General features: G+C 41.3%; 1 long non-coding RNA gene across 1 annotated transcript in view; it reads right to left on the bottom strand.

The window, feature by feature from the left end:
• LOC308391891 overlaps positions 1 to 11,511 on the bottom strand; it is a 119,503-nt gene extending 107,992 nt beyond the window's left edge. Inside the window, exon 1 of the long non-coding RNA XR_013970719.1 lies at positions 11,416 to 11,511. This is a non-coding gene — a long non-coding RNA (uncharacterized lncRNA). The remainder of the gene's footprint in view (positions 1 to 11,415) is intronic.
• Between the last annotated feature and the right edge of the window lie 506 nt (positions 11,512 to 12,017).

Here is a 12,017-nt window from a genome sequence, read left to right as displayed (position 1 = left end):
TCACACGTGGAGACGAAGCCACAAACAGCTCAGACGTGAGTGATCAAATCTAGTGCCGATGACACTTAAACCCAGGGCCACAAACTCGCACGCACAGAACGAGATCAGCGTCCAACAAACCACCGACTTCACCGACAAAGGCACAGCAGGCAAACAACCGGCAATTAATCAGCTAGATTGATCTGATACGCCAGTTTGTGTAAATTCTGCCGTGACCTTTAACCAATCTGGTGGATTTATTTGTTCTAATTAAGCAGATTAGGGCCACATGCCTTTGCAAATTAAGTCATTTATCTTCATGTGACAAGTTAGGAGGAAAGACCAACTGCCCCCAAGGAGAAAGGGCAATTTCTTCAATACTGTGAGGTCTGTCAAAAAGGTTCAAATTGGCCCCCCACATAGAAGGACAACACACTGCACAACTGGGTTGTTGTGTTGAGCTCATTTGATATTACAGCATTGCTTTAGATTGTGTTGCCACATTTATAACAATTCCTATGATAGATTTCTTCATACTTGTTGTTACGTGCATGTAAAGACAACTACAGGTCAAACATACAGCAAGTATCTGTTGTAAAAAGCTGCTCCTTTGTCACAAGGGGTCAGTGTTGCATTGTTGACTGCACAGAGCCCGATGCCCTTCCTGATGTCTCCAGCCATTAAACCAGTGACCTTACCCTTGTCATGGGAATGTGTTAACCACTGCACTATACAGGCACATCTGCTGTACTAAACAAAAGAAAAGCTGATGGACACGTTCCCGTGCAACAACGTCAACGGTTTTTTTAGACACCCATTATTCCCCCTCACAGTTTAAAGCTTGGCCAAGAGGTTAAAAATAACCCACAATGTCTAAATCTACAGAGGCCGGAGCCAGGAGGGACCCGAAGGTGGACTGAGCCAAGTAAGAGGCCTCCTCAGCTAGTCCAGCAAAACACTGAAGCCTGGGAACTTCAGCTTGTTTTCCGTACTGTAAGCCCACCTACTGGACCGACCTTGCACGTGCAGCGTCTCAATGAGTGTGCGTCACAGATGTAAGCTGAACACAAAGCGATGCATGCGATCGACACAGCTCTGATTCCATTCAAGTTTCCCCGTGAACGCTCACAATCAGCCTGATCCTACAGTTCATACCAGAGTCCATCCTTGTTGTTGCCAGAATTTCACAAAGCACACCTTTGACTGGGAAGTCTTCATCAAGGGAAGTTTTCTTTAAATTAAAATATACCACAAAAATGTTAATACACACATCCACGCAGCCACTAACCTGTAAATGACTCCCATCACCCTGAGCCATCTAACGCATTACACAAGGAGATTCAGAATGAAGGAATAACACGAGGCAACAATATGGCTCAGTTCTTTTCACTGTGGGGGTTTCACCCTGTGTGGAGATATAAAACACTATATCCTTCCTTCTCCCGAACAAGCAGACCCCCCGCCCCCCTCCACACACACAGAACATTCTCCTCTAATCCACATCCATCCTCTATGCGGAACGTCGTCCAGATTGGTTTCCTTCTAGTATAAACTTCCAACTTGAGGTCAGGCTTTGGGATCACAGGGCCAACAGAAGGTCATGTAGCTCGACTTCTACAGACGGAGCGAGCTCGTTAGTTATTTGTCTGCCCTCAGTTGCACCTTTTCACATCCCTAACATGCTGAATTCTGTTGTTAATGCTATGTTAGCGGGCTGCACTCAACATGATGGGACTTTGGATTCACTTTGGATCTGTGGCAGTCTTGGTCACCTCCTGGATCAATCCTGGATGGATGGATGGGTGGATGGAAGGATGGGTGGATGGCAGACTGGATAATGAAAATTAAAAAAAAAAAAAAATCCAGGAAAGTCCAGGAAGTGAGTGATCAATGTCTATTGTGAGGATTAGTTTAACTAGATAAGATCACTACACATTTATTAATATTTATTACACATTTATTATTGTTTACTTATTTTTCTGCATCTTAGACTTTATTGATTCTTCGGTTCTTAATGGCTACTTAGTTTACTCGTTCGGACTGACTGGCTCACACTTCGTGTTTTTCATTTTAAAAGAAATATTCGATTTCTCAGAGTAACTACAACAACTGAGCCAAGCAAGCATAAAGCACTTCTAGGTAGATATTCCAAACAGTACGCAGCCCTAAACGTGATACAAATGGTTTTCTGTGTGTTTTTTGCAGTTTAAAAACAATAAAATCTCAATTTGAATCCTATAACTTAAGCTGACTGATGCTCTGTCATGTAAAACACTGTCTCAGGGAGTGAGTAGAGATTCTTACAGTGTATTTTTAAAGCACATCAGCATGACTATTCTGCCATCTAGAGGTACAATATAAGAATAGCAGCCGTGATTACTTGGAGCACTATGGGGGAACATCTAGCGCTGACAGCCTACGTGTACAGCATGTGGATCTGAACGTTCATAAAATGAACTTCACCTAACGCTGTGGATCAAAACTGAATGGAGAAAATCTTCACTGCATTTTTGTCACTCTGTATTTAACCCATTAAAGCAGAAGACTGGGAGATATTTCACTCTACAATAGGAATCACATTTGAAAATGTTTGCTTGACATTAGTTAAATATACTAACTATGTGGTATTTTAAAGTTAAGTACATGTTAATAAGTGTACAATTAAAGGCAGGTTAATTTTTCCATAAATAAAATAACATTACAAAAAACAAAAACCACGACCAGCAGTGCCGTGTAATTGCTAATAATTCAATACATGAAATAATTGCTCAGTATAAAAATAATTGCAGGTGTTGTTAGCGGCGATTTCACATTCTTGAGAAGTACTTGAGGTTAAATAAGTGCTTGAAATCCAACCTTTAAATGTCAGAATAATTGATATTTGTAATTTAGAAAGTTGTTGTGCGCATAACGACGCCCTCTGCGTGCAGCCAGACTGCTGTGACGCCAGTTCCTAAACGCACATTACAACTGCACTAAGTAACGGTGTGTCACCTGTATGGAACGCCAGGACTGCCATAATGAATTAATTAAATACACCATTAAATAATTAATTAATTAATTGTGTCAATAATTAATTAAAATTGGAAATAATTAATTACATAAATATTTATGACACGTGTAATTAATTAATTACTGACATATTTAATTAATTAATAACACATTTAAATAATTATTGACAGTTTTAATTAATTATTTAATGATTTATTTATTTAATTCATTTTGGCACTTTTGTCCCCTTCATCTCTCTCCTTGAAATAATTTTATCTGTCAGCCTCACCCATCAAACTAAGTGGGCGGGGTCAAATCTAACATTTGATTGGTTGCCCGCAAAGTAAGTCAAGACAGGTCGATCCTAGATAATCGATTGCTTGTGTGGACTTGGGGCAGCCAGGTATCCCAGAATGAACAGGCAGCAATGGTGGTGGTGTACAGTTTTAGAATACCCCGTTTTTTTGTCACCAACTACACTTTTAATAGTGTTTTAGCTGCGAATGTAGTGGCGTAATCTTCACGTCTGGTCAGGTTGTCAACATAGAACATGTTTGCAAAAGTGCTCAGATGTTTTCAGAGATGTCACTAGCTCTGCTAACAGTCAGCTGACAGAGTGCACCGAGCTCACAGCCCCGGTGTTCCAGCTTAACGGGAGGGGGTTAAGTTAAACAGTTTGTTTACATATTCCACTCTCCGTGTTCCACATGTTGCATTCGCAGATTCTCATTTTCACCGAACGATCGTCTCTTTCCACCTGGTCTTGTGTCTCTGTGCTTCTGTAACATAAAGAACGAGCTGAGTTGTTTCTCAGGACACCAGCGATCAGCTCAACAGACCCTCAGTTTACCTGCATGCATCCTCCTCCTCACCTGTCAGCTGTTTAACACCTGCTGCTAATTCAAGAAACATGCCCACGTGACCTGGTGATAGTCACAGTTTAACTGGGCAGCCGGTGCTCGATATAACACAATGTCAGCGCATTTTTCTGCACAAGATAAGTAAATATAGTGTTAACTGGCACATGTGTTAGACTGAACCGTTCGCTTTTCTTTATCTGGTGTGTTTTGGATTTAACAGTGAATTTTGAGATTAAACTGACTTTTAAAATGTTTTTATACAAAGAGGAAAGAGAAGGCGCATTTCCACCGAGAGGAGCAGAGTTTGCAACAGCATGCTCATCATGAAGTCTGCAACCTGGACAGAAATATTATATCATCTGTTTTTTAATAGTTATTCAACTGTATTCTAAGCACCAGCTGTCTGTTAGAAATTTTAGAGTTTACTTAACTAAAAATAAACAAGGTTAACATACAATTTGTGATTTTTTTTTTTTTTTTTGCTTTTTCGGTCATGTTATGTTTACCTGTCAAAGGCTTGTTACAAACTATGAAACACATGGTGCAGACTTCTGGATGTTAGAAGAAAACTAATACTGCTCATGAAGAAGACTAAAGGCAGGAAGGTGTCCTGTAAAACTAAACATGTTAATAGGACCTCCCTGTTTATATCATAGTTTATGATATAGCACGTGTATTTCAGTAATAGCCTGCTGATTTCAGTGTAGTGGTGAACAGTCGCACAGCTCACGTAGGCGTTATCTGTGATACTCCTTAACTATAATTTATCCAAGTTAACTTCAGTTAACCATTCAGACGGTTCTTTTGCAATGAAAAACATAAACACCCATGCTGCCGGGAGGTTTCCTCAGTGCCAGCTGTTAACATTACAGCTGCTTATGCAGTAACCATGGTAACCACGGACTCTGAGCGGCTGGATCGACGGAGGTCAGACAACAATTTTACATGTATGATCTTAAAACAGGACACAGCCACTATACGTGCTGGCCTCATATCAAATGTGAAAGCAGACTGAGTCTATGTTTGACGTTTGTTTATATCTAATCTTCCTCTCAAACATTTAAGCAGCAGCGAGTCTGCAGCTGAGGGAATACAAACTCAAACTGTCCGAACAGGTTTGCTCGTTTCTTGCGTGTATTCATTTGGTGATTCATTAAATGTATAACTGTTATCCTAATCTGCTGCTGAGTCTCTTACACTGATGAAAATGCAGAAAACACAGATCACACCTGTTCAACCAATCACTTTCATTCCACTTTGATCTGGACAAACTGGCGGTTCATCTCTGCCACAGTGTTGTTAGACTGCTATATGTTTTTGTTCTTTATGCTGTAGATTTTCACGTCTCTGGAATAGTTGGCAGTAATACGGATGATTTTCTGTAAAATCATACTGATATGAGCCGTGAAATATTCGTAGATGACCGTTAGATTAGTCAGCTGGGAAACTCTGAGTTAACTCAGAGAGCTGAAGATATCGTGGACATGCTGACCTCGCTGCGTGGTGTACAGGGCCGTTTACCCTCATGATTAATATTCACAATAAAAATATTAGCCGAACATCATGAAGTCTGTATGTGTTTCATAGTGTCGAACAACCTTTGTACAGTTAAAGCCAGCAGTTACTACATGACGGAAACACCAACGTTATCTCTTTTATGTGTTTATACACAGGTCACGCTGATTACTGAACAAAAACCCAAAGATCAGATGTTAAACAGATTTATTTGCTCTCTCTCCTCCTTAAACATGTTTTTAATGTTAGTTATAATTCAGAATTGGTGACTGAAACACGTAGGACACATAAGAACATCAGGAAATAAAACCCTGATAAATATAACCTCAGTAAAAGAAGTCAGCGGGGGTTATTACAGCTGTGTACCAGGCCTGCGCTTTGTCAGTGGCAATAACAGCTCGATTGCTTGCGAGGCGAGTGGGTCTATCCCACGCTTTGCCGTGAGACTGGGCAGACATCTCCGACATCATCGAAGCACTTTTGCAAAGAGGCTGTATCTTGACAAACCGACCAGACACATGAAGATTAAACCACTACATTCTCGGCTAAAAAAATATTAAAACGGTATTTGGTGACACACAAACGGTTTTTCAAAGTTCAGTTCTGTTAGCTTCCACATGCCGGTTGTTGTGTGCTAGAAACAATGGCCACCAGGCCAAAGCAATGGTTTTGACTCGATCAGCGTTTTAATTATTTCGCATTTTAATAAATTCATTATTGCCACATTTAATTAATTATTTAATGGTGTATTTAATTAATTCATTATGGCAGTCCTGGCATTCCATACACTGTATCTCACTGCGTCATGTAAATGTTGCATGTGGGTAACTTTGACACCACTAGAGGTCGGAGTTCGACCACTTATGAACAAATGTGAAAAAGCCCATAGTTGCTGCATTAATTACGCTCTTTCAACAAAGTCAGTAAACAACTGGATGAAGAATAAAAATGCAAAGAGCTCAGATGAGAAGCTTCGTCTAACACGGCTTTTTCAGCAATCAGATTGAAAGTAACAACTGTTCCCACACTCAAAGATGATCATAAAGCATGAGTGAAATATCGCACAGGCAACTGAAATCTGCTCTTTCTATGAGATACATGACAAAACATTACTCATACCAGAAGACATCAGTCATTTCTACCCTTGATTTTTTTAATGTAGGACATAAATAACTTTCTCCTGTTCTCCCTTTACAATACCAACTCGTGTTCTTTGTTTTTCACAGAACACTTCATTTAGTTTGATTTAACTTTGCTTTTTTTATATGAACCACACCGGATGTGAAGATGCAAACTCATCTTCACAGAAGAAAAAAAAAGCCCCATTTGAGCAAAGTGGCACACTGTGCTGCTTAAAAAAAAAAAAAAAAAAAAAAAAAGCGTACCTCTGGGAAATACACCAACATGTCTTGACGTAGACTCTCAGGGGAGTTTGCAACACCAAAACATTGCAATGTCAACAGCTGACATACCTATCAAACAACAAGACACACCCTACAACAGCTGTAGTGACCTTAGAAATCAGGCAAAGACAAAGATTGTGCATCAATAATGCACAGCTGTGAAGTACAGCAAACAAATACAGTGTCTAAAAATATGCAGCAGAAAGCTGCACTGCATTGAGGTTTATTAATAGCCCAAGCTGTACTTTGTGTTCCCCTTTTAACGAGTAAAACACACCAGTATTATTGCAACAGCAGTTTAATTAGACATCAATAAATAAACCCTTAACACAAGTATAAATGGTTTTTTTGTGATGCTGCCACTTTAAGGTGTAGAAACAAACAAACAAAAACCAAATAAACAAACAAAACCAAGATGTTTCATTGACAGCCAAAACTACCCACGGAGCAGAAAATGACAGCAACATAAACAAGTCAATAGTTCATTTGGCGTGAACGCTTTAAAGTAGGGCTGGGCGATATGACCCAAAATTCATATCTCGATATTTTTTACCTGGATGGCGATATAAGATATATATCTCGATATTTATTTTTAAAGCCATAAGTTAAGAACAAAAAGAGAGTTCTTAGTCACACTGTGTCCCAGATGTCACACGGGCACTTTTATTTACATACAGCGTAGATGTACATGAAGAAATTACTCAAAAATAAATTATCAGCATTTATTAAATAATCATGGTCTATAAATAAAAGAAAACAATGTTGTTTTTGTGCATAACAAAAAGCTCACAATTGTGCAGTGAAAATGTAAACTAATAGACGCTGAGCATAATAACAAAGAGACAGATTTCACAGCTGCACCACGTCTCTGAACAGGTGCCATTTGTGGTCCTTATACACACACAGTACGTATCACTCCGCGAGGCTCCTCCTCGGTAGCCGTAATCCTTCGACAATCCATCAAGCGGTGCAGCTCGTAGCTTAGCAAAGTCATATTAAAACATTTTTTGACAGATTGCTGAGCGCTGTGTATCACATAAAATCGGTTCGCGGTCAGTAAGCACAACCAGAATTCATACATAAGGCGCACTGTCGATTTTTGAGAAAATGAAAGGATTTTAGGCCGTGCAGCTCCTCCGGGCTGCATGTCGTTAGCGTGGTTAACTCGCTAACACGTTGACGCCGTCCAGCCCCACGCACGGGGCGATCCGCGGTAACTCGCTAACGGAGATTTTCCACTTTCATCTTGTCATTGCCTGCAGGTGAAGCTATGGGGGAGGGGGAGTTGTGTTCAGTGAAGGAGAGGCGAGGCCGAGTAACGTTGCGTAGAGACAAAAGTGGACGAAAGAGGCAAACCTGCGGCTCCACAAGTATAATTATAACGTAACATAGACTATATCGATATAAAGGATATTGTCACATCTTATATCTCGTATGAAAATATATCGATATTTTTTTAAAAACTCGATATATCGCCCAGCCCTACTTTAAAGTGTAACTCATGTAACTGCATCCCTACAGGATGTGAGCTGGAATAATCAGCATCAGCGAGATGTTCTTTCCTGCAGAGCAGATGTTAAATCTCAGAGATCCCAGTCCAGTTGTGTAGTAGACACATCGGAAGACACAATCCAACCGCGCTCTGCCTCCTCTTCCTCCTCCTGCTCCACTGAAAACATGCCAGCAGTCTTCACTTAAAGAAACTTCTTCTCACACCGACTCGTCGTTTCTACTCGTCTTTGTTTCTCACAGGCCGACATCGAGCAGCATCACGAAACACCAACAAGCCGTTTAGTTTGGCAAAGTACTGTTTTCTGAGAAATACACACAAGAGATCAGCCGCTTTACCAAAGCAGCTGATATCGACATCATCTGTGATATTACAAGAACCATGACAGTGACTTCCCAGAAGAGCAACTTTTTACTCAAGGTGAAACTCCAAAATGACGTCAACAACTTCATTACTGATGCGTATCACCACAACAGTATTTTGCAGGAAGCAGCTTCTTCGTCGCTCACACTCACTCGTTAACTAGCCAAAAATAACTGATACATAATGCAGAATGTTATTATATGGTTCTCTATTATCCTTTTACCCTTTGTGTTTGTGTTGCCTCTTTTTTCTTCTCTATATGTAACATCGGCACCAAGTCAACACGTACGATCGTTATCTTCGTCTAACCTATGTCGGGGGTCGGCACATTGTGTATTCAAAGCAATCTAACCACCAAAACACTGCGGTCTGTAAGTCACAGTTGACATTTGTTTGTGTTTAGGTGCTGTGATGGGAAACGATGACGTCAGCGTGCTTCATGTACTGTCAGGGCGGTTAACAGCCCAACCTGAAAACAAACAATTCTCATTTCCCCTTCAACAGTCTGATCGCTGCTTGAGGTCATGAGCAACAATAGTTTTAAAGGGCACTCCAACAGCGATAAAGCTTTTATTATAAATCAAATGTTGCGGTGAATGCTATCAAACGCAAAAAACAAACAAACTCGTATTTCCTCAGCGTATTTCTGTTTTTAACTGACATGCAAATGCAACAAAACCACAGTGCGCCTTGTGAGTCCAGCTGTTATAAAACCCACACACTTACCGGCAGCTGATACGTCACGTGCAAAACAGAACAAACTGGGACATAGGTGGAGTTTTTACGTGATGACACGGCCTGCTCACTCTAAAAACGTTAGAAACAAAGCGATGCAATTGTGAAACTGCGGGGATCATTTCTCAACTTTAATTATTTGATTCTGTTTGAGGGCCAGATAAGATGATGGGTAATTTCACAGAATTTCCCTGAGATCTACCGAATCAGTTTCAGTGGTAACAGGTAGCTGACACACAGCTTGTGTGAACTGAGGCAGCCAGACGACAACAATCAAACTAACACATGTGGGCTGATTTTCTTGTGTAACTTTAAAGAGTAAAATAATGCCTTTATTAGTTGCACAATTTCACAATTACATAATCTTTGGAAACTGGTGGCAGCATTTGGAAATTTTCCAAATTAACGTTGGGAAACTGCATATTTGGACAGTCTTCATTATATGGAAAAGACTTGTGAAAAACACGTCTCTCTGTTCTGTTTCTGTTAAACATGTAACTTTGCCAGTTTAGTGTAAGCAACTCAATAATTCCAAGTAAAATATACCCACAAGTTTACTCTTCGGGTTTATATTTGACCCTGTCTACCGTGGTGTCGCTTTCTATCCAAAACAACATCAGCAAACCAAAAACTGCCCGTAAAAAGAGGCAAAGGACGCATGCAGACAAGTAAATGCAGCAACTGTTAAGCTTTGGACGCTGTTAGGAGACAGCTGAGATGAACTTCTTCAAAACAGAAATGTACTAAGAATGAGCATGATACCATCAAGAAATCAACTTCACAGACCACAAAATGAAATGCGTCACATTTCCAGAGAAGTTACAGCGGAAAAAGTCTAAAATTGAAGCCCCCCCCCCCCCCAGGTCTGACTGCCTGCCAAACTTAACCTGATTCACTTTCTCAGCCACTCTGACAGGAAACTTTTCCCTCCCCCTTCTGTCTCGGCTCCTCCTTCGCTGCAGTGGGCGTGCTGAGGGAACACGGAGCATGCAGATGTTGATGTTCCACAACGAAAGCTGTGCCCACATCCGCTCTGAACCGAGTCTCCCGCAGTCTACAGCAGGCTGTTCACACTTAACAGTAACACAGCAGGCAGTACTGCTTCTCGCCACTGGAGCTCGCAGATCAAGAACGGAGTTTAAACTTGGAGTCCGTAAATTTTAGTGTGAAACACACGCAGAAAATCGCATATTTAAATGAAATTAGAGAAACAGGTGTAACTTGACTCGTGACTCTGATTTATGGCTTTTCATACATTATAAGGAGCTTTTTCAACATTTCTCAGCGTGACTCCTTTCTCGTGTCCTGCAGAGTCAAATTTCCTCTGAAACATTTGAGGCAGGCTTTGAGTAAGCAGCTCCTGATACCTGCTCTTATAGCAACCTGACGCATTCACAGGCTGTGAAGCAGCCTAATAACAGGTCTGTCTCACTCAGGCGGCGGGCAAATGCTGAGTGATTTTTACAGAAGTGTGCTCCATCATTAGCCTGCTCGTTGAAATTACTCCGAGAAATCAAGGATTGTTCAATTTAAACGGCCAGGACCAAGCGCTCTCTCGCTGCCTCACACACATACATGTCGACAGGAAGAGGGGAAGCAAGAGTGGCCCACTCTTCTTTAAGGAAATCTCTAAAATTGAATTCAAATCCCACCGACTGATGAAAAGTCTCGCTAATCATGCTTTTAGGTGATGCAACAGACACACTTTGCTCAAACTACACCGAAACGATCCAATGGAGACGTGCAGCAGCTACAAGCTGTTCCTACTCAGGACTGGAATTCACCATATAGTGGCGACGTCATTCGATACATTGAGGCAACCTCTGGCGACGCGTCCACATAAAACGGTTACATTTGGTCTTTCTGGACTGTCTCCAAACGCCCAGCGCGCATTTCTCCTCCACTTGTCGCGTGAAATGACAGCTGTTTTTGCACCCACTCTACTATGAGTAACGACAGCACGCATACAAACAGTGGGGGCGCGCGCACGGTGCGCGAGACACAAACACAGAATGGAGACAAAAACGGCGAGCGTGTAACACACATAACTGCGTCTCACCTGTTTTGAGTCGTTTGAGTCTCTCGGCTGCAGCACCACCGCGCTGTTTCGTAGTAAATACGGCGGACGAGCTTTAAACCAGCGTGTAGAAGTTGTTTACAAAGTTTCACCGTGAATTCCGACACTCTGATTGGTCTGAGTAAAGTTTAGTCAACGCCCCAAACCTCGGTCACCGGGCCGAGTGTCAAACTTGTTTCCCGGACTCGCTGCATTCATGTAACACAGGCAAGGAGGCGAACGAGAACACTACGCTGTAAACGTGAAGTTTAATATGAAACGTGGAGGCGATCGCAGCAGATTGCCCACTTATATTTGCTTTAATTTCAGTTCAGTTGTATTTACACAGCGCCAAATCACAACAACAGTCGCCACAATGTGCTTTATATTGTAAGGTAGACCTACAATAATAGATACAGAGAAACACCCAACAATCATACGACCCCCTATGAGCACTTTGGCGACAGCGGGAAAGAAAAACTCCCTTTTAACAGGAAGAAACCTCCAGCAGAACCAGGCTCACAAATATGAACATACACACTTCAGTTCTTTAAGCCGTTGATATTGACGACCCCTGTGTGGTATTAAATGTCCGTATTTATTAT

The sequence above is a fragment of the Rhamphochromis sp. 'chilingali' genome (genome assembly GCF_963969265.1).
Source record: "Rhamphochromis sp. 'chilingali' genome assembly, chromosome: 2".
In the NCBI taxonomy this organism is placed as follows: Eukaryota; Metazoa; Chordata; class Actinopteri; order Cichliformes; family Cichlidae; genus Rhamphochromis; species Rhamphochromis sp. 'chilingali'.
Note: the sequence above shows the minus strand (reverse complement) of the source record. Positions and strands in the feature narration are given on the sequence as shown.